Source organism: Rhinolophus hipposideros (genome assembly GCF_964194185.1).
Source record: "Rhinolophus hipposideros genome assembly, chromosome: 8".
In the NCBI taxonomy this organism is placed as follows: Eukaryota; Metazoa; Chordata; class Mammalia; order Chiroptera; family Rhinolophidae; genus Rhinolophus; species Rhinolophus hipposideros.
The window spans coordinates 89608115-89627054 of NC_138054.1; the positions used below are offsets into that span (position 1 = coordinate 89608115).

General features: G+C 53.6%; 1 protein-coding gene across 1 annotated transcript in view; it reads right to left on the reverse strand.

Moving 5' to 3' along the window:
• The window catches only part of SPSB1 (splA/ryanodine receptor domain and SOCS box containing 1), a 64892-nt gene extending 47690 nt beyond the window's left edge, over window positions 1-17202 (reverse strand). The window contains exon 1 of the mRNA XM_081055793.1: window positions 16982-17202. The gene's annotated coding sequence lies outside the window, so the exon portion shown is untranslated. The remainder of the gene's footprint in view (window positions 1-16981) is intronic.
• Between the last annotated feature and the right edge of the window lie 1738 nt (window positions 17203-18940).

Genomic DNA, 18940 nt, shown 5'->3' on the forward strand with positions numbered 1-18940 from the left:
TCTGCCCCTTCCTGGCCCCTATGGCCCCCTCGCCCCAGTCTGGGGGGACCCCTCAGGCTGCTCCATGGTAAGACCTCCTCCTCATTCAAGATCAGCTCCACTTCACCAACACACAAGACAGTCCCCATCGCCTCTTCAACTGGACTTCAGAGGGGACCAGCAGCGACCCAGTCCCGAGATGGGGGCAGCACAGCAGGCCCCAGGACTGGCCTCGGGCCTCCAGCCAGCCTCTCTTTTTGTCCCTGCCAGATGAGTCTCATGTTCACTTTTACAGATGTGGAAACTGAGGCTCAAGAGGCCAAGTAATTGTCCGAGATCCAGGTCGAAAGCCAGAATCAAAACTCACGGCCTTCCCAGGATGCTGGAAGTCTGAGAGTGAAAGCAGGGGTGGTTTTGGGGACAAAGAACGTGGCAGGAAGGCCTTGTGGGCCACAGGCACAGCATGCTGCCCTGGTTCCCTGCCTCCTGCTCCCCCCACCCGGAAGCATGGAGATGCAGGGCCTCAGGTATGGCCTGCACTGCCAGTGACAAAGAGCAAAGAGGCAGAGGCCCAAGAGAACAGACAGAGGACAGTGGACACTAGGGATGGACCAGCATGGGGTGGCTAAACCACATCTCCACGCAGGCAGCCGAGGCATGAGGATGTCCCTAGCTGAGGAGCTAGGGGTACATCACGGGTCTCTGGGTACCCAGGCCCACCTTCGCCCTTCACCTGCTGTCAGCCCAGACCCCAAGGCCCCTCCCTCACCAGGCCACAGGAAACGCCATCCCTCCCCAGGCTGGAGCTTCCCAGAACAAACACCCGGAAAGGGAGAATGACTGCAGCTGTTTCCTGCGGTTCCCACCTGGTTCATTAAGGAGCTGAGACTGTCCGCCTGGCTTCCCCTGGCTCTTAGGGGGGGATGCTAGCCAGACCCTCGGACCCAGCCTGTGCACTCCAGGGCAGGCCCAGGGCACAAGGAAGAATAGCATGGGGCTTAAAGCCCAACAAGGCAATGACAGGAGCTGGGACAACCCTTAGACCTTTGCCTCTGTCCCCGTTTCCTGTCTGTGTGCCCCACATGCAACCAAAGCAGGACAGAGCCTGGCCCACAAGAGGCCCTTGCAAACATGTGGAATGAATGGAAGGTCAAAGAAGAATGAAAAGCACCACCCAAAGAGCCTGTGGAACTGCAGGGCTTTAAAAAAAAAACATTTGGTTCCCTCGCCACAGGAAATCAGTTGCACACAACTTTAAAACTGTCTTTTCCCACCTGGTGGCCTGAAAAATCTCTTAACACACACACACACACACACGCACACCTTTCTGCCAGATCCTAAACTGAAAATTCTGGAGTCATATTGGTTTTTATGATGATCTTGATGAAGTGCTTGCTATACACCACGTACCATCTAAGCTTCTGGCGGTTTTGCATATTCACATGCCCTCTACCAGTGACAGATCTCTTCCCTTTTTCCTTCCTCTCCAGTTCTTACACATTGCAAGGTTCAGCTTCAGTGTCATCTCTTCCAGGAAGCCTTCCTGGATTCACCTGCTGGGAGTAAACCCTGATCCCCATCAAAATCTTCCAGAACTCCAATTGTCTCTCATTGCTTCTATTGCCTTCTACCTAAAACGATACCATTGGAGAGTTAACTGCATATTTGCCCTCTTCCCTTCCAGAAAGCACTGGAAGCAAGCTCTCAAAGGCCAGAATTAAGGATTATAAATTCCAAGGCATGTTCCTTCCTTGGAGCAGGAAGGCGAATAGGAGGTATGGCCCCACTCTACCTCAGGCCTCAGATCTCAGGTGTGGGAAGGACCGTACCAGACAGCTGGCCCATGTCAACTCATTCGATCTATGAGGTACTCTTACCCATCCCCATTTCACAGATGGGATACTGAGGCTCAGGTCACAGAGGCAGGAAGTACCAGAGTAGGACTCCAGCCACCTCCTCTGCCTCCCTAGCCAGGCTCGTTACTACTCCAGTCGCCACACCCAGACTAAACACAGTTTCTGGGGTGGCCTCCCTGAGAAAAGAAATCCGTGAACCAGAAAAGTCACACAGCAGGCCATCTGCTGTGCTCTGAGGTAGTGGGGCGCATACAGGCTCTAACATACCCTCATATTCCAGACCTGTTGGTAGAGACTGCCCCGAGCTCCCAAGGTGCCCCTCCATTGATCGGCCCCTTTGCCACAATCATCTGGCAACGAATAGGATCACGCCTAGCAGTGGCCCCAGGACCCTGCCCAATGCCAATGCCCAATGCCAACACCAAAATCTGTCTGCTTGGCCAGTGCCTACCCAAACCTGCATACGAACATCTCGGGGCTGCCTCTCACCCCTCCCCCGGCAGAATCTCATGGGCCTACACACACCACAATCTCGAGGTCACCTGAAGCAGGCGGCCTGGCCAGTTGGGAAGTGTCTCCTTCCCAGGCTAGGTCCTTTAGGAGGTGAGCAAGCCCCGGGAGGGTGAGGCCCACGGTTTCACCTGACTCCTTCCTTTTCCCAAAGCTCCCCCTCCTCTGCCCTGCTGGGCAGGGTTGAGTGGGGAAGCCCAAAGGGCCACTGTTCCCTCTGCAGGACCGGTGGCTGCTACAACTCCACGACCTCCTTCACCTGGTCCCTGCTTATAAATGACTAAGCAATTTCTACCTCAGAGCTGCCTGCCAAGAGGCCCCGCTCGGTGGCTGGCTGCAGAAGCCACCAGGATGCCCGGAGCCACATGCACTAAAACCCATAATTGGCGAGTCCTCTTCTTGGGAAAGAAAACCCCCTCCATGTTTTATTTTCCCCTTAAATGAAACAAATCCACCCACATAGTTACTGGAAACTCACGCATGTGGAACTGAACCGTTTGCAAAGACAATTAGTCAGCGACCTTGTGAGCAAAGGACCAGCCCCTCCATAGGTGGAGCTGCCCGTTCCCATGCGGGAGGACAGTGGGGTGGTCCCAACCTCCACGCCATTCCCAAACTGCAGCTGATGCCCCGGGTATGGGTCCAAGTGAGGAGGCATTGCCCGTCCAGAGGGTGAACTCACCTGCACGAGGTCAAGGGTGACACGTGCGTCTTACAAGGTGCCCAGGTCACCACATGCCATGGTTATAAGCACTGGCTCAGGGATTGAACCCTCATTCAAATCCCATCCCATTCACTTAGTTGAACCTCTCCGAGTCTCAGTTTCCTCGTCTGGGAGATGGGGACACCAGAGCCTACCAGGTCGCTTGTCAGGGTCACAGCGTTCATAGAGAAGCTACTATGATGGGCAGATGTGACTGTCAGGGCTCTGTCCCTCTTGGCGCAGTGGGATTTGCTGAGTTGGTGCGCAGCCCTGCTGCTTTCCCCAGGTCACAGCGTGGTGAGGTGGCAAGGGGGTCAGGCGCCAGCAGGTACAGTCTAGTGCCAGTGCCCTGAGCCCCAAGCTATGTGACCCCACTGGGCTCCTCGGCCTTACCCTCCTCATCTGTACAGGGAGTGCTGTTTCTTAGAAAACAAACAAACAAACAGAAAAAGCCACTAAGTTATCTGCCAACATTTTACAAAACCTGGATTCCTGCCTTCTCTTAGGGGAGAAAAGAAATGGACGCTATAGTGCCCTGGACTCCACGCCTCCGGGTAAGAGAGGCTGCCCCCTTACACAGCACACATGAATTCCACTTCGCACAGTCCTCCTGCCCTGTAGCTTCCCACCCTCAGCTCATCTGCACCTCCTTCCCCAGCCCCTGGGGGCATCTGAGTTTGTGACCCAGTTTAAAACCCTAATTTTGTTTAGGAGCATGACATTAGCCACTTTTCACTCGAAATATCCACAGGAAGTGTCCCTTGGGACGGTAATTAAAGTCTGACCCTTAAGGCTGATTTTTCTTGGAGAAAAACAAGACGATGTAAGAAGACCTACGCCCCGGTCTGGCTGAGGGAAACGCCACGATGAGGCAGTAATTTTCTGAAATTCTTTACGTGATTTACGGGACCGAAAGCAGAAGCAAGTGTCTGGGGTCCTGCCCTTCAATCTCTAACTTCCTTTCCTCTCCTTTTCCTTATGAACCAAAAGAGAGCCTCCTTCTTTGGGTCTCCCCCTCCGGACATGCAGAAGGTAGGCTGGGGGAGTCAAGATGCCGAGTCTCAGGAGGGTTCCGGGACAGTCGCTCACAGAACAGGGAGCCCCCAGCTTTCCCAGCTAGCCAGCAGTTTTGTTTATTGGAGAGGATTGGAAACGGACACAACCGGATCTACTCACGGCCAAGCAGAGATACTGAAAATGTCAAGCAGACATTTGAGGGGGATATTTTCAAGTTGTCTTGGTCACTCCTGAAGAGAAAAACACAAGCTTCCAAATCTCTAGTTCTCTCGCCTCTCCAATGACACTTTGTTCATTTGACCTCCACTGAGTGTCTGCTAAGGGCCGGCCACCGAGACACAGCAGGTGCCCAGCCCGGTAGCAGCCACACCTGTATCACAGAACAGTGACTGCTGCCTTCTGACCCATCCCCCTCCCCACCAGATCATGAGCCTTGTCACACTCAGAGGCCACGTGGGGCAGTGATTCAGAGCACAGACTGGATCTACGGCCACTTTGACTTCACGGCTGTGTGAGCCCAGGCCAGTTATTCGACTTTTTTGTGCTTTGGTTTTCCTATATGTAAAATGGGTGTAATAAAGCCCGCTGAACAGGGCTCTCAGGAACAATTAACAAGCTAATGCATGGAAAGTGCTGAGGCCAGTGCCTGACACACAGCAAGTGCTCAATAAGCATTAAGCGGACAGTTGAAAGCCAAGAGGAAAAGGTGGTCATGCTCACAGGTCCTCTGGGGACACAATGGCCTTGGGTCTGCCTTTGGACTATTGGCACGCACTGTCACTGGTCACCTCCACTTTACACCTTCCACCTGGGCTGCCGTCAGTAGGTACTTTCCCGAACCATGCCACTTCAATACAGTGACAAGGTATAAGATGGTCCTATCCTCACAAAATGCAGCTCACGAGCTGCTCACCCGAGAAACCTCCATGATCGGATCTGCCTGCCTCACTCCCAGCACTTACGGGACTGGGGAAAGCTGTTGTCCCCTGATCCCAGCCCCCACCTGCACAGCATGATTAAGTATCCAGAAGAAGTGAGTTCTAGGATGGCTGCCCGACTGCACAGTTACCAGACATCATCAAAGTGGGCATTTACAATGGGTGGCATGTGAATTACACCTTGACGAAACCGCTGGAAATTAATCCTGCCTTGGTTCCTCCTGTACACACGCAGAGCCTTGAAGAGACAGCATCTCACTGCTACGTCATCCAGAAAAGGTCAGGCACTACCTGCTCTGTCTTGTGAGAAATTCAGAGGGAACAGTTGCACCAAGCCAAACACTTGGTCATGGGAGCTCCCCGTCTCAGTGCTTCCTGACTCCCTGGCTTCAGGACAGGAAGCCAGCCCCACATCTGGCTGGGACTGATGTGTGGTTCAGCACCAGCAGAAAGAAAACAGACATCACATCCCAAACCCCAAAACCTGGTGAGTAAAGCCACATCGTGCCCGACACATGGCAGCTCCAGCAGAACCATCCTGGGAGCTGCCAGTTTACCTTGGCTTTTTTTTTTTTTTCAATAATTTAAAATTTTTTTCAGTAACAGTTAACACACAATATTATATTCGTTTCAGGTGTAGCTTACCCTGGTTTTGACCTTTACCTATTCCTTCCAGGTACTGAAATGTTTTGTAGAGAAGGCAGAGGCAAGAGGGGGTGGGAGAAGAACTCCCCCAGTCTGTCTCTAGGAGAGTGGCCTCCAAACTTATTTTAGTTCAAATGCTTCCCCCCCAAAATTAAGCCTTGTACAGAACCCTACCCCCCTCAAAAAAAAAAGCCAAAGTTGCACCGCTCTGATCCAAATGGGCTGTCTTTATGCTCTGGAGTGACAGCCCCAAGGCTCACAGGGAAAGCGGGGGGCAGGGGACATGGTGTCCACACACCTGCTCTTCCCAAGCCCTGGGACAGAGGGGACAGAGCCTGGCCCAGCTTTGTAAGCTGGCACTCCCGGGAAGCTTGGTGCCCCCGTGTCAGAGCTGCCCAGGAAACCAGAACTCAGTTTTCAACCCCCAAAGCACTAGAGCCCCCCTGACCCATTCTGGGACTTTGATGTCATCCCTAAGCCCCATCCTTCCAGAAGGAGGCTGTCTATATCCATTAACAAGACGGGCGGTGAGTGGTACCTGCCTTGCGGGCAATGAAGATGGGGGCTCACCATCCCAGGTGCTGCTCTTACATGTGCTCAAAATTTTCCATTAAAAAATACACGTAAACACTACAGCAAAGCAAAACCTCAGTGGTGGTGAGACACCCCCTGGGGTGGGGGGAGGAACCCCAGTCATGGTTTAGGACTCAGCGCAGACATGGCCTCCTGGGTCGGGTCTGTCTGGGCGTCTCAGCACAGGCACCGAGACAGCCCAGACAGAGCGGGCATTCACAGAATATTGGCTGAATGATGAAGGAATTAAAAAAACAAAAAACAAACAAAAAAATCAACAAAATAACCTCTACCCTGAGCTGTCTAGACGCCCGTGTGACATGATGGTGAAGATGGGCTTTCTGGGACCCTGGAGGAACCAGACAGGGGGAGAAAGGGACCTGTTCATACAAAACTGTTCAAAACTGGCCCAACAGGATAGAACTGGAAGGCGAGGGAGAAAACCCTATCTTTCTGAACATCGCATTTCTCCAAAAATGAGAAAGGTTTTTTCAAGGGACCCTGACATTTATATATAATTTAAACATAATAATTTACACATAATTAGAAGACATTTCACACTGGCCTTGCTCCTTAGGATGATTTTCCAAGCTTCACAAACGCAAGGCGGCCTTTCTCACGATAGCTTCTTAAAATCTCCAAACTGGGAAATCCCTCAGAGAAGCATAAACCCTCACGGGTCCCCACTACTCCCCTTCTTCAAAGTAACTAAGAAGCAAGGTTGTGATTCCCAGGTCCTTCCTGATCCATTCAGGGGCTCATCCCCCAGGAACCCACGGAGGTGCCCCAAGAACTTGACACGGGTCCTTCACCGTGCACCGCCATCCCGAATCCCGTCTTTAAGCTCGGGATCGCATGAGGCTCCCTGGGATCTACCTAAGAGGCAGACCCATCAACGTGGTCCACTTCCTGTGTGGCCATCCCAAAGCGGGTGCCGGACCATCACAGAAACTCCCCAATATCCCGTCCTAGGAGAGATTCGGGGCCACAGTGCAATACCACCGCAGCCAGAAACCCCAGCCTCAGTCAGACCTGCAGCCAGATCGCCACGTGGACGGTTACTGATCTGCTGGGAGAGCGCAGACTGTCCAGGCAAAAGGAGCAGGAAGTAATTGGGGTCCCTAAGGAGAGAGCCCGAGTGCTTTAACACAAAGAGGTATAGGCAGACAGACGGAGACAAAAATTTCTAGTTTATCCACGCCTCATAGGAGCAACTTTTGGAGTGAATGGGGTGGGAGAGGGACACAAGGACACCCTGTATCCACTGACAACCCCTGGGGCCGGGCATTCAACACCTCGCTATCATACGGCAACCTTCCCAAGATTCTCCTCATCGTGGCCAGAACCTCCTCCCTGGAGTCACTCTACCTTCCTGCCCCTCACCATGAAAACTTCAGCCTGGAATAAACCCTCCTGAACAGTCACACGAGACCCTCCGTGCTCACCCAGCACCGCTGGCAGTGGACTAACACATCCTGCACACACCTGTCATCTCCACCTGCTCAATCTCAGACTCTCTCGAGGGTCTAGACTTCTGCTTCGCACACCTCCAGTATCATGTAAACAGTAAGTGCTCAATAAATGATGCCGGAGTGTTCAACAGTCATAGTAGAAAGAACATAGACTGTGGAATCAGGCCAACTTTACATCATCCATGTAGCCATGTCGCCTCTGGCAACTTAGAAAACGCCTCTGAAGCTTCCTTTTCTCATCTGTACATGGGGAAGTGATACCTAAACTCAAGGCTTGTTTGACGGCTTAGAAATCCATCCACAGCATCAGGCACAGTGCCCAGCATGCAGTAGGTATTCAATAAAGGTTAAGGCTATCCCTAGCAGAATCATACTCAGAGCAGATGGGCGTCGAAACTCTGAACTAAATGTTAGCCCAAGAATAGGGGGGGGAAGGCAGGAAAAAGTTGTCAGAGGACTCCAACGACTAAGGGGCCAATATTCCCTCGGGTGGTGACAGCTCAGGTCCTCTCCTGTGCCTGGGACAACCCACCAGTCTTATTCCTATAAACTGTTCCCTGACCCGCAGTCATAGCGTCATGGCTCTGGGGGCCCCTGTGCCAGGACCCACTGCTAGAGTGCTGGTGACCCAGTTAAGGGCGGACAGAAAGCAAATGGCATGATTGCTGATTGATACTGGTCAGGCCATCACTGCCCAGAGACCGGCAGGAAGTTCTTGGTCATACCACACATGAGACAGACAGTCCGCCCCCTTCAGGGCCTGAGAGGTCGCAGAAAACACTGGGGGAAAGGAGAAGAGAACGTCACTGGCTAAAGCTGAAGCTCTGGTCCCGGACAGGCCAACAGGGCTTGAAAGGGACACCAAATTGCCATACCATCAGAGACCAATCCTGGAAACAGCTCCACTCCTAGATGGCCCAGGGAGAAGGATCTCCACAAGTTACAGACCCCCAATCTCAGAGCTGGCCAATGAGGGGACACATGTGCCATCCCTGCTATAGAAGGGGAGTGGAGGGGGTGTGGGTCTTGCACAAAGTGAGCTTGGGACGAGGTCATGCCCTGAAGCCACGTCATAGGTTTGAGAATTTACCCTAAGAGCAATGGTTTCTGTCAATGGGCTTCAAGAAGGGAGTTGACATTGCCAGGTGCTCATTTAAAAGAATACTGGAAAAAATTAAAAACAATGAAAAAGATCACTGGCTGGAAGACAACAGAGGCTGGGTCTTCCATGGCAATAGATAAGAGAGAGGCAGGTGTCTGCAGGTCTAGGTGGACGTTTTAGACAAGCTGTCTTAGTCAAGCTCTTCCTACCTTCAAGTAGCCCCCAACTGAGTCAGGAAGGGAAATCCAGCTTCCTTCTAGGAAACACTTCAATCTGCCATGTCAAACGTAATTAGCCACAAGCCAGGCACAAAAGGTCACAGAATGGATGATTCCATTCATAGCAAATGTCCAGAGTCGGCAAATCCATAGAGACGAAAAGCAGATTGGTGGTTGCCCGGGGCTGGGGGAGGGCACATGGGAGTGACTGCTGAATGGGTACAGGATTTACAGGGTTTCCATTTGGGGTGATGAAAATGTTTTAGAACTAGATAGACGTGTTGGGACAACACTGTGAACGCCCAGTCGTCCCTCGGTATCCTCGGGGGATTGGTTCCAGGACCCCTCGCGGATACCAAAATCTACAGATGCTCAAGCCCTTTAAATAAAACGGCATAGTTTTTGCATAAAACCTACACACGTTCTTCCAATATACTTTAAATCATCTCTAGATTACTTACAATACTTAATACAATGTACATGCTGTGTAAATAGTTGTCACATTGTATTGCTTAGGGAATAATGACAAGAAAAAGTCTCTACATGTTCAGTACAGACGTAATCACTGGAGGCCTAACTACACAATGCACATCAGCAACAATGTAACTTTTCTTCGAATCTTCAATCTGCAGTCAGTTGAATCGCTGACGCAGAACAGAGGACATGAAGCGCTGACGTACTAAACGCCATTGAATTATTCACTTTAAAACGGTTCATTTTATGTTATGTGCAATTCACCTCAATTTTTTTAAAAAAACATAATTAGTCAATGTCACAGAGCACATCAGCATATTAAGAATATTAAGAGCCCTGGAGTTAACAGTTTCCATGGAGCCACTAATTCCATTTCTGCTGAGGCGCCATCACTTCCCTCACAAACTGGGGGCCACTCTGTCTCTCCTTGGCCCCGGACGTCCAATTAATCCTGCAGGAGAACGGGTTCTCCTCTCCACGCACACGTCACCCTGGTGTGCCCAGAATACTCTCCCAGGTCAAAGCCTGGCTATTTATAGTGAAGACATGCTAACCGAACTGCTGCAGGAAGCAGCAGCCACCCGAGGGAGGCCCAGGGACCCAGCCATGCCACCGCAGGGATCCACAGTGAAGACAGTCTACGGGAATGAGTACTCGCCCCGGAGGCCCTCAGCCACTGCCCTGAGGAGTATAAGCCAGAGTTCCCCTCATAGGCGCACCCCCAGTGTCCCAGCCCCTCCCCCACAGGCGCACCCCCAGTGTCCCGGCCCCTCCCCCACAGGAGCACCCCCGGTGTCTCCAGCAGATTGGCTGTATACAGTAGACGCTCAATAAATGTTTGAAAGAATAACAAGCAGCCCAATAATAGCTCACGAGAGGAGCCTCCTCTTGGAGTTCCTGACCTCTCACAGGATTATAGGCGAAATTCTGGTTTATGAAATGAAAACCTGGCAGTCAGGTTCTGTGAGGGACAGACCAACGGGGCAATGCCACACCCCGCCAGCACACCGTGGGCAATGCACCAGGGCCAGTGCCGATGTACATCTCCTCCCTTCACAGCAACCCCGTGAGGTGGCAGCCACACTGCTCAGGCAGGCAGGCCAAGGCTATGAAGGGAAGCTTATGGCCAGGCCACCTAGCCAGGAAGTGTCAGCATAGCCTCTGAGCCCAGGTCGAGGCCTCTCCAAGCCCTGCTCGGTACCACCCAGCTACCAGCCTTGTGGACACTCACTTGTCCGATGGGTTTCCGGGAGGAACCCACAGTGTGCATTGAGTTCTGAGGACACAGTGATGGACAAGCTCCACGGGTCCTGGTCCTGCTCTCCAGGAGCCCACAGTCCAGTCGGACAACAACCCATGGTGCCTTGAGGGGGTGAGAGTGTGTCTGGCTTGGGTGACTGGGGGGAGGGTAGAGGCAGGACGACCCATAGCAAGAACACCACAAGACTGAGCGTTTGAGAAGACGGAGACGGGAAGAGCTCAGTTTTTAAGAGGTGAGTGAAAAGGGCTTGAAGGCAGAAATATGCAGGGCAGAGGGGGGTGTGTGTGTCGGAGACAGAGCTGGGGTCAGCAGGATAAACATGAAGCTATGAGGGAGATGACTGCATGAAGAGGCAGGTGGGCAGAAAGCTGTAAGGAGAGGGGCTGCTGGGGGCTGGGGAGGGTCCACAGGGGAGAGAAAGCAGGAAGGGCCAGGAGGCTCAGGAGAAGCAGGAGGGGGTGCAGGGGCCAGCGGGGTGGGGGTGGGGAAGTGGGGTGGAGAGAGCTGTCTAAGCAGGGAGGGGGTCAACGGCACCAGCCTCGGAGCTGGTGAGTGGATGAACCAAAAAGTGCTGTGAGTATTGGCAGTTAGGGTGGTGACCTCCAGGGGCTGCTGGAAAGACCCAGAAGTACCCAGAAAGTGAGGAAGTGGAATCCAGGTGCGTTGACCTGGGAACGAAAGGCTGGACTGCAGCTGGAGGGGACGCTCCTCTCACCCTGATAGCAGCTCCGGGGACCCAGTGGCCACTTGAAGTCAGAGTCCTGGGGCTCCTTCCCCTGAGAGGACTCCCCAGTCCTACCAGCTCCCACCAGCAGCCTCAGCTCATCTCCGAGCAGCTGGAGGGGCAGCGACCAAACAGCCTGAGAGGCTGAGCCAGGCACAGCAGGGCGGGATGGGACCCCAAGTTCACCATCAGAGCCCCCTTCATCTCCACAAGCACCCCAAAGGCACACGATGATGCCCCTCCCTGGAGCCTGTAACACGGGAGTGCAATAAAAAAACAGAGCAAGTGTCCACTGATGGAAGAATGGATAAACAAAGTGTGGTACATCGATATAATGGAATATTATTCAATTTTAAAAAGGAGGGACATTCTGACACATGCTACAGCATGGATGAACCTTGAGGACATCGTGCTAAGTGAAATAAGCCCTTCACGGAAGGACAATCCTGGATGGGTCCACTTATCTGAGCTCCCTAGTAGTCAAATTCATAGAGACAGAGAGTAGGATCGTGATTGCCAGGGGCTGGAGTGAGGGGGATGGGTGTTAGAGTTTCAATTTTCGAGATGAAGAGAATTCGGGAGATGGTTGGGGGCGACAGTTGCACAACTACGGGAATATCCTTAATATCACTGAAATGTACATTTAAAAATGGTTAAGACAGTAAATTTGATGTTATGTGTATCTTGCCATGATTATAAAAAGAGAGAGAAGTATAAACCCCATAAACCAGAGAGCCTTCCCTGGCGTCCACCATGGAGACCCCAGCACACACGCTCTTGTCAGAGGTGTATTCTCCCCCAATAGGGAGGCCCTGGCAGGAGCACGAAGCCCGAGGAAGCTAGTGTAACAGTTTCTTCGGTTCTAGATGAAAATGCCTGGAATGAAGGTCCATCCCCTGGGCACGCCTCATCTCATGCCAAATGCTCCCTTGCTGATGGCATCAACGCCCTTGGCAAGAAGGTTCCAAAGTTTCTGCCTCTGCCGAGGTCTCTCTTTTGAGCCCCAGGCCTAGCTGCCATCTGGACACATTGAACAGACCATTTTCAGCTGGGGCAGGTCCACGGCACCTCCATGCCCCTTGCCCCCACCCCTTTCTATGGGGTCATCATCCACTATGACCCCTAAACTAGCGGGAAACCTCACGGACATCTGCAATTCTTCACTCTTCTTCACATCTAAGTCCGACTAGTTACCAACCCTGCTGATTCCACCTCAAAAATGCCTCCAGCCTCTGTCCCAACTGGCAGGAAACAGATGTAATGTAACACAAGGAAACAGTTTTAATAATCAGAGGCCCAAAAGTGGAACCAGCAGCTGTGTGTGGCCATAAGCAGCCTGTCTGGCAAAGGCCATTCATAGCTGTCGAAGCTGATGAGACCTTGTCACCAGGTAGATCCCAGATTCTTATCACTGTGGCGTTTACATCCCACAGGACTTGAGCCTTGGCCCAAATCGCACACTGCCTCCCTCATTTTCCCAGAGACATCCTGCAGAAGCTCTCACACTCCTCCACCAGTATCCCACATGGTGAATTCAAGACGGTTAAGCTTGGGTTTAGGTTGGTCCGGTCCAGAGCTTGTGACAAACCATTTCCACATCCGCTGCTCCCCAGTCCTGACTGGAAACCCCAGGCCTGCATTGCATAAGGCCGGCCTACATGGGGGGCAAAGCTGGGTTGTGCCTTGACGGGTTTTCCTCTAGGGAAGCCCAGGAGCCTGTGACATGCTTTGTCTCATGGGCAGCGGGCTCATTTTTTTGTAATGTTGGGCAATGAACAGAACTTTTAAAACACAAAACAAGTAAGAAGCTTTTCAAAGGCTCTCAGGAGTGGGGTTAGGGGCAACGAGATCAAGCCAATGAGTTGTCTTTCCCTTGTCACAGCCAGGAGGGACCCTCAACTCCAATTCGGGAAGAGTATGCTTATCCTGACCTGCCATCCAGTGGAGTCACAGTCCACTTGTTTGAGACTTGGTGCTTCTCTTAAATGCTCCTTAGGAAGTAGTTACAGATGACCCGACATCATGTCTGAGATTGGCTACAGAAGAACGCAGCGTGAGTGTGTGCACGTGTGTGGGTGTGTGTGCTGACTGACACTTGCAGCTGCTAAGGGAACCTTCCTTATACTTCTCTCAACTTGGGTATATGTTTGAAATTTTCCATAACAATAGAATTGTCATTAAAAAAGTCATATGCTTATTGAAGAAAAGGCTACGGTGATAAAGGTAGCCTACTGTACCCATTAAGAGCTTGGGCACCAAAATTGGGGTGAGAGTTTTGCTCCAGTGCTCAGCAGTCATGAGACCTTGGCCAAGTCGCATGGCCATTCCAGCTTCAGTAGAAGGTGGATGGCAGGAGGACCTGCTTGCTGCCCAGAGTTCTTAGGAAGAGAACAAAGGTTAATGTGTCAAGAACTCAGATCAGAGCCTGGTACTATAGCACATGCCACAACTTTTTCCTGCCATTATTATTATTATTATTATTATTATTATTATTCTCATCATCAAACAAGGTCACATCCATGAAGCACTTAGCAGCAGAGTGTCTGGTACCTGGCTACAAGTGGGGCTTTAATTCTTAGACTGAGAAGGACGCTATCAGGTAACTGGGAAAAGGGGGCGCACTAGGCTGAAAGTCCAAAATACAAGTCCCTTTAAGTCTGGGTTTTGTTGGTCAGGCTTGTGGGGGACAGCATTATGTACCCTTAGGTGGACCGAGACACACCTGTCCTTTGCCCTGATAAAGATGCTCCTTCTCAAAATTTTCAGGAACAAAAAGATACCCTGATTCACGCACACCAGCCACAACCTATGTCCTGAGAAGAACTGGTGTGAAATTCCCAGACTAAACTCATGAACACCATAAGGATCAGAGGTTTGGCTCAATGTGAAAATACATTAGCAGCTAAGTCCCTGCTCACTTGGGAGGAGAGGTAGGTGCAAGGGACCAGGTACAGCCCAGGGAGCACAGCCTCCAGCGTCCACGTGAGCAGAGGCAGAGCTAGTCTCCACCAGTGGGACCGCCCACCCTGATGCCCACCCCCTCTGTTGGAGAAATTAAATATCTGTGCTTACAGGGGCTGTTAGAGTTTTACGAGGCTGCCCTGGGGAGCCCACTGAAGCACGATCTCAGCCTTGCTGGAGCAGCCCAAGGAACACAGCCTCACCCAGCTCCAAAGTGACAGCACCTAGGACCCCTGGCAGGACCACTCCTTCCTAAGAGCCACAGCATACACTGATTCTCCCTCGAGCCCCAAGCTCCCTGAAGCCAGGTCTGTCCCTGCTCATGGCTGTCAGAGGCACTGAAGTCATGTGCCACAGCTTTTATTATTTCTGTGCTTCCCTGGGAAAGAAAAGGAAGATTTGTAAAGTTAATGCATTAGGACACTCCATACATCGCATCGTGTGCGCGCATGCACACACACACACACATACACACACACACACACACACACACACACACACACACTTTCTCCATCTACTGGGAAAAGCACTCCCTGCAGAAGAAAAAACGGTAAGAGAACAGAAGTGCTTATAATGATCTAATCCAGCCCATCACTTTACAGCTGGGGAGACATAAAGTGCCTAGCCCATGACCTCAGCACTGGGGACAGTAACCAATGGCAATAGCTAGGATTCTGGACACTTGTTCCACAGCCCTGGATGTGCAATTTGGGTAAGTCAGCTACACTTTCTGGGCCTTTGCTGGGAAAGGAAGGGTTGCTTAGAGAGATGCCCTGCAGGCAAGATAGGGCCTCCCTACCTGCTCGATTCCTCATGGGGGAGAAGCCTGCCTATGCCCCCAGCACTTAATCCAGCACTTCCAACCACCCAGAGTGGGGGTGTCCTGAAGGCATGGGCAGAGAAGGGAGGAGCAGCCTGCCCTCTTCCTTGCTGGCTGTTCTCCTTACACCCAACAACCAGGGATGAGGTCTGGGCCCCCTCCCAGCTGCTACCCCTGGAGAGAATTCTTCCAAGGACAAACCTTAGTCACCGGGATGGCGCTTTTACCATCAACACCTGTTAAAACTCTACTCATGACCAGTTTCTGGTGCTACCGGCTGGAGTGTTTAATTAAATATTACTCACTCAGGAAGCAGCCCCTGCCAACTCACCCCCAAACCATACAGTTCATCTTCAGAGAAAAAGAGGGAGGGAGAGGCGCCTGCAGCCTCCTCAACTGGCACCAGCAGGGCTTCCCAAGTCCAGCACAGCCCACTTGAGAACCAAGCCACCAGGGTCAAGAACTAGCAGCCCCACTGCCAGGTGACCATGGGACAGGACACATTCACTCACAGAGACACACTCACACAGAAGCACAGACACACACACATTCACTCACAGATGCACTCAGACACAGATACAATTCAATCACACAGACGCACTAGGCACACCCCCATTCACTGACATAGACGTACACACACACATTCACTCGCACAGATGCACTCAGACACACATACAGGCACAGGCACACACACACGCAGAGAAACACTCACACCTCAAACACACACATATACCCTCTCACACATTTACTCACTTATTTGCACAGACACACACTCAGAACGGCCACACAGACGGTTGCAGACACACAGACGCACTCACACAGACATCATACACTCAGGCATACACCACACTCACACACACACATAACTTGCAACTTATCCCTGCAGGCCAAGCGGCCGTTAGCGTTTACCTTGAACTTGAACAGGACAATGACCAAGTCCCCACACACACCCCGAGCGCGGGATGACCTATCTCACAGTTGCACCGACCGACCCAGGCTGCTCTGGTCTTTCTGTTTTAATCGATTTCCTGACATAACACTCGACTCTCCCTGGTTGCCGGGAGAAGCCGCGGCGGCTCCGGGGCGGCAGGGAGGGTGGCGCCACCCGGGTATCGCCCGGCGGGCTCCCCGGGGGAAGCGTGGCGGGCCGTGCTGGGGAGCCCCGAGGGGGCCAGTCCCGTCGCGCTGCAGATGCGGGCCCCGACTGGCGGGAAAAGCGAAACTGATTTCGCCCAGCGGGAGGGGCAGGTCGGCGCCCCCGCCTCGGCCGCGGGAACTGTCGCGGAAACGGAGGCCATGGGACACCCGGGCACCTCGAAGTAGGCGGGGGCCGCCGCGCGCCCCAGGCCCCTGCTTCGTGTCTGCAGCTGCTAAGGCTCAACCCCGGGGCGATGGTTGCCGCGGCCCGCCGGCCCGCGACCTGTCTCGCCCCCGCAGGTTGGACCCGGGGCCGCCGCGACCCGCCTGCGCCTGCAGCGGCAGCCTCGGCAGCGGCTCTGGGCGGCGCCCGGCCCCCTCTCCCCGGACCCGCGGCGAAAGAAGGGCTCCCCGGAGCCACCGCGGGGGCGCTGCGTCCCCCGAGCCCCTCTACGGCCCCAAGTCGGCACCCCAACCAGGTCCCCCGTGCCCGACCGCGCTTCCACCCACTCGGTCCCCAAGTGCCACGACCCCAGCGCTCACCCCGCCCGGCCCCGCAGCCACCCGGTCCCGGCGCCCGGCCCTGCCTACCGCTCCGGGGAGGCCGCCGCCGCCGCCCGCTCTCCGGGCCCGAGAGGCTCTGGGCGCCCGGGCCGCGCCCGCCGCAGGGAGCGAAGTCGCCTCCTCCCCGCGGCCCCGGCGCCAGCGCCTGGAGCCTGCTTTCTGCTGCGAGCGCGCGGGCTGCCCGAGCGCGACTTCTGTGCAAAGAAGAAAAAGCGACCCAACGCTTTAAAGTGAAAACCGAGAAAAGCGCCGGGGGCGGGGCCGGCCCTGCCTGACCCCGCCCCCGCCCCGCCCCCGCCCCGCCCCGTCCCGCCCCGCCCCCGGGCTCGGGCGCGCGGGCGCTGTGTGCGGCCTGGGCAGCGGCTGGCGCGGGTCGCGGGGCGGTCGGGGCCGGGGGCGGCGCCTCACGTGCCCCGCGCCCGCTCGCCGGTCCCCGGCCGCCGCCCCCTCCTGGCTCCGCCCGGAGGCCGCCGGGGCGCGCGAGGCTGTGGCTGAGCGCGCGCGCGGGGCGGTGCCGAAGCGCCGATCCCTTCCGAGGCGCCTTTGGGAAACGGCGGGCGGCCTCCGCTGGGCCAGAGGCCGGAGTTGCAGCACCCGAAGGGCCGCGGCAGTGCCAGGCCCCGGGGGTGGGATTGGCTTGCTCCCCGGGGGGGATGGCTTACTAATAATAATTTTTACAATCTCTTGGGAGGGTGGGGGTTGTTTCAGTAACTTCGGAGCAAGGCCTTGCTTGCCTCATCTCAAATTCCTAGCAATTTAAACTTCTGTGATTCTAGGGCGCAGGAGAGGAGTTCGTGGGCCGGCAGATAATCCAGGGACTCCCCCGCCCTGCTCGAGACCCTCCCACTCCCCCGACGCATTTCCGCTGTGGTGCCCACAGTTACCCGGGTCTCAAGACTACCAGACCCAAGGGCACGGGCGCCTCGGCGTCCCAGGGGCTGATGGCTCCAGGCATGATCATTGAATGAATGAATGATCCAGCGATTGCCTTGTAGGTCCCCATCCCTGAACACTTCACATAGTGTCCTGTGGCTCTAGCTCATCAAAGGAATTGTCCTCCGCCTGCCCCCAGCACAGCAAGCACTTGCACCCTAGAACTGGGAAGCTTTTAAGGAAATTACTGTTTTAAGAACAAAATCTTACATTCCTCCACTCCTCACTGTGTGTAGTGCCCATTGAAGGGAATGGGGAATTAGCATTACTGGAGAAGCTGTTATAAGTAATGTGGCTCCTAGTTATTTCATCTTTACCAGGACCTGTAAGGGCAGAACTGTTGTTAATACACTAAAAATGAGGAAACAGTAACCGGCCAGAGGCCCTGCCCTAGTAGAGCTTGGAGCCCAACTGGACTCTGTTAGCTTGCAAAGTTTGGTGTCTTCTCACCTCACTGTGCTCAAAATCAGTTTTGTTTTGTTTTGAATTTAAAAATGCTGAGGCCCAATTGGCTGCCATGGGCAGGGTGGGCCTGAGTGGGCATTCTGGCCTCTCATTTGGCACTCCTGGTTCAAGTTGTCTAGGAATGATGAACCCAGGCTAGTCAGGGGGGAAGCCACTGTTGGCATCCCAGCACTGCCTGGAATTTTAAAAAGCACATGACTTTGCAATTTGAGAACTGTTCCTTATCCTACGACTTGGGAGAATTGTGAAAACAGGGGCATGGGAGGGGTCTTTCCAGGTTACTGGTGTACCCCCAGAACATAGTCTTGATAAAACACAGCTGCCTCTGAGCTTCATTTCCCTCCCTCGGAGTAACCATGGTGGATGTGTTACACAGGGAGTGTGCACCTCTCACCAGGTGCTGTCCTCTTGTGAGGAGGCTTCACCTTTTATCCTGAGGACACCTTCTGATGCAGATTGCATGCATGTAATTCAAGAGGCAGGGTCTGGTCATTTGGGGGGCAGAGATCCCACCTTTGATGTGAGGGCCCTGACACAGGATTCCTAATTAGAGGTCCTCAGTACTGCCACCCCACCCAATCTTGAAAT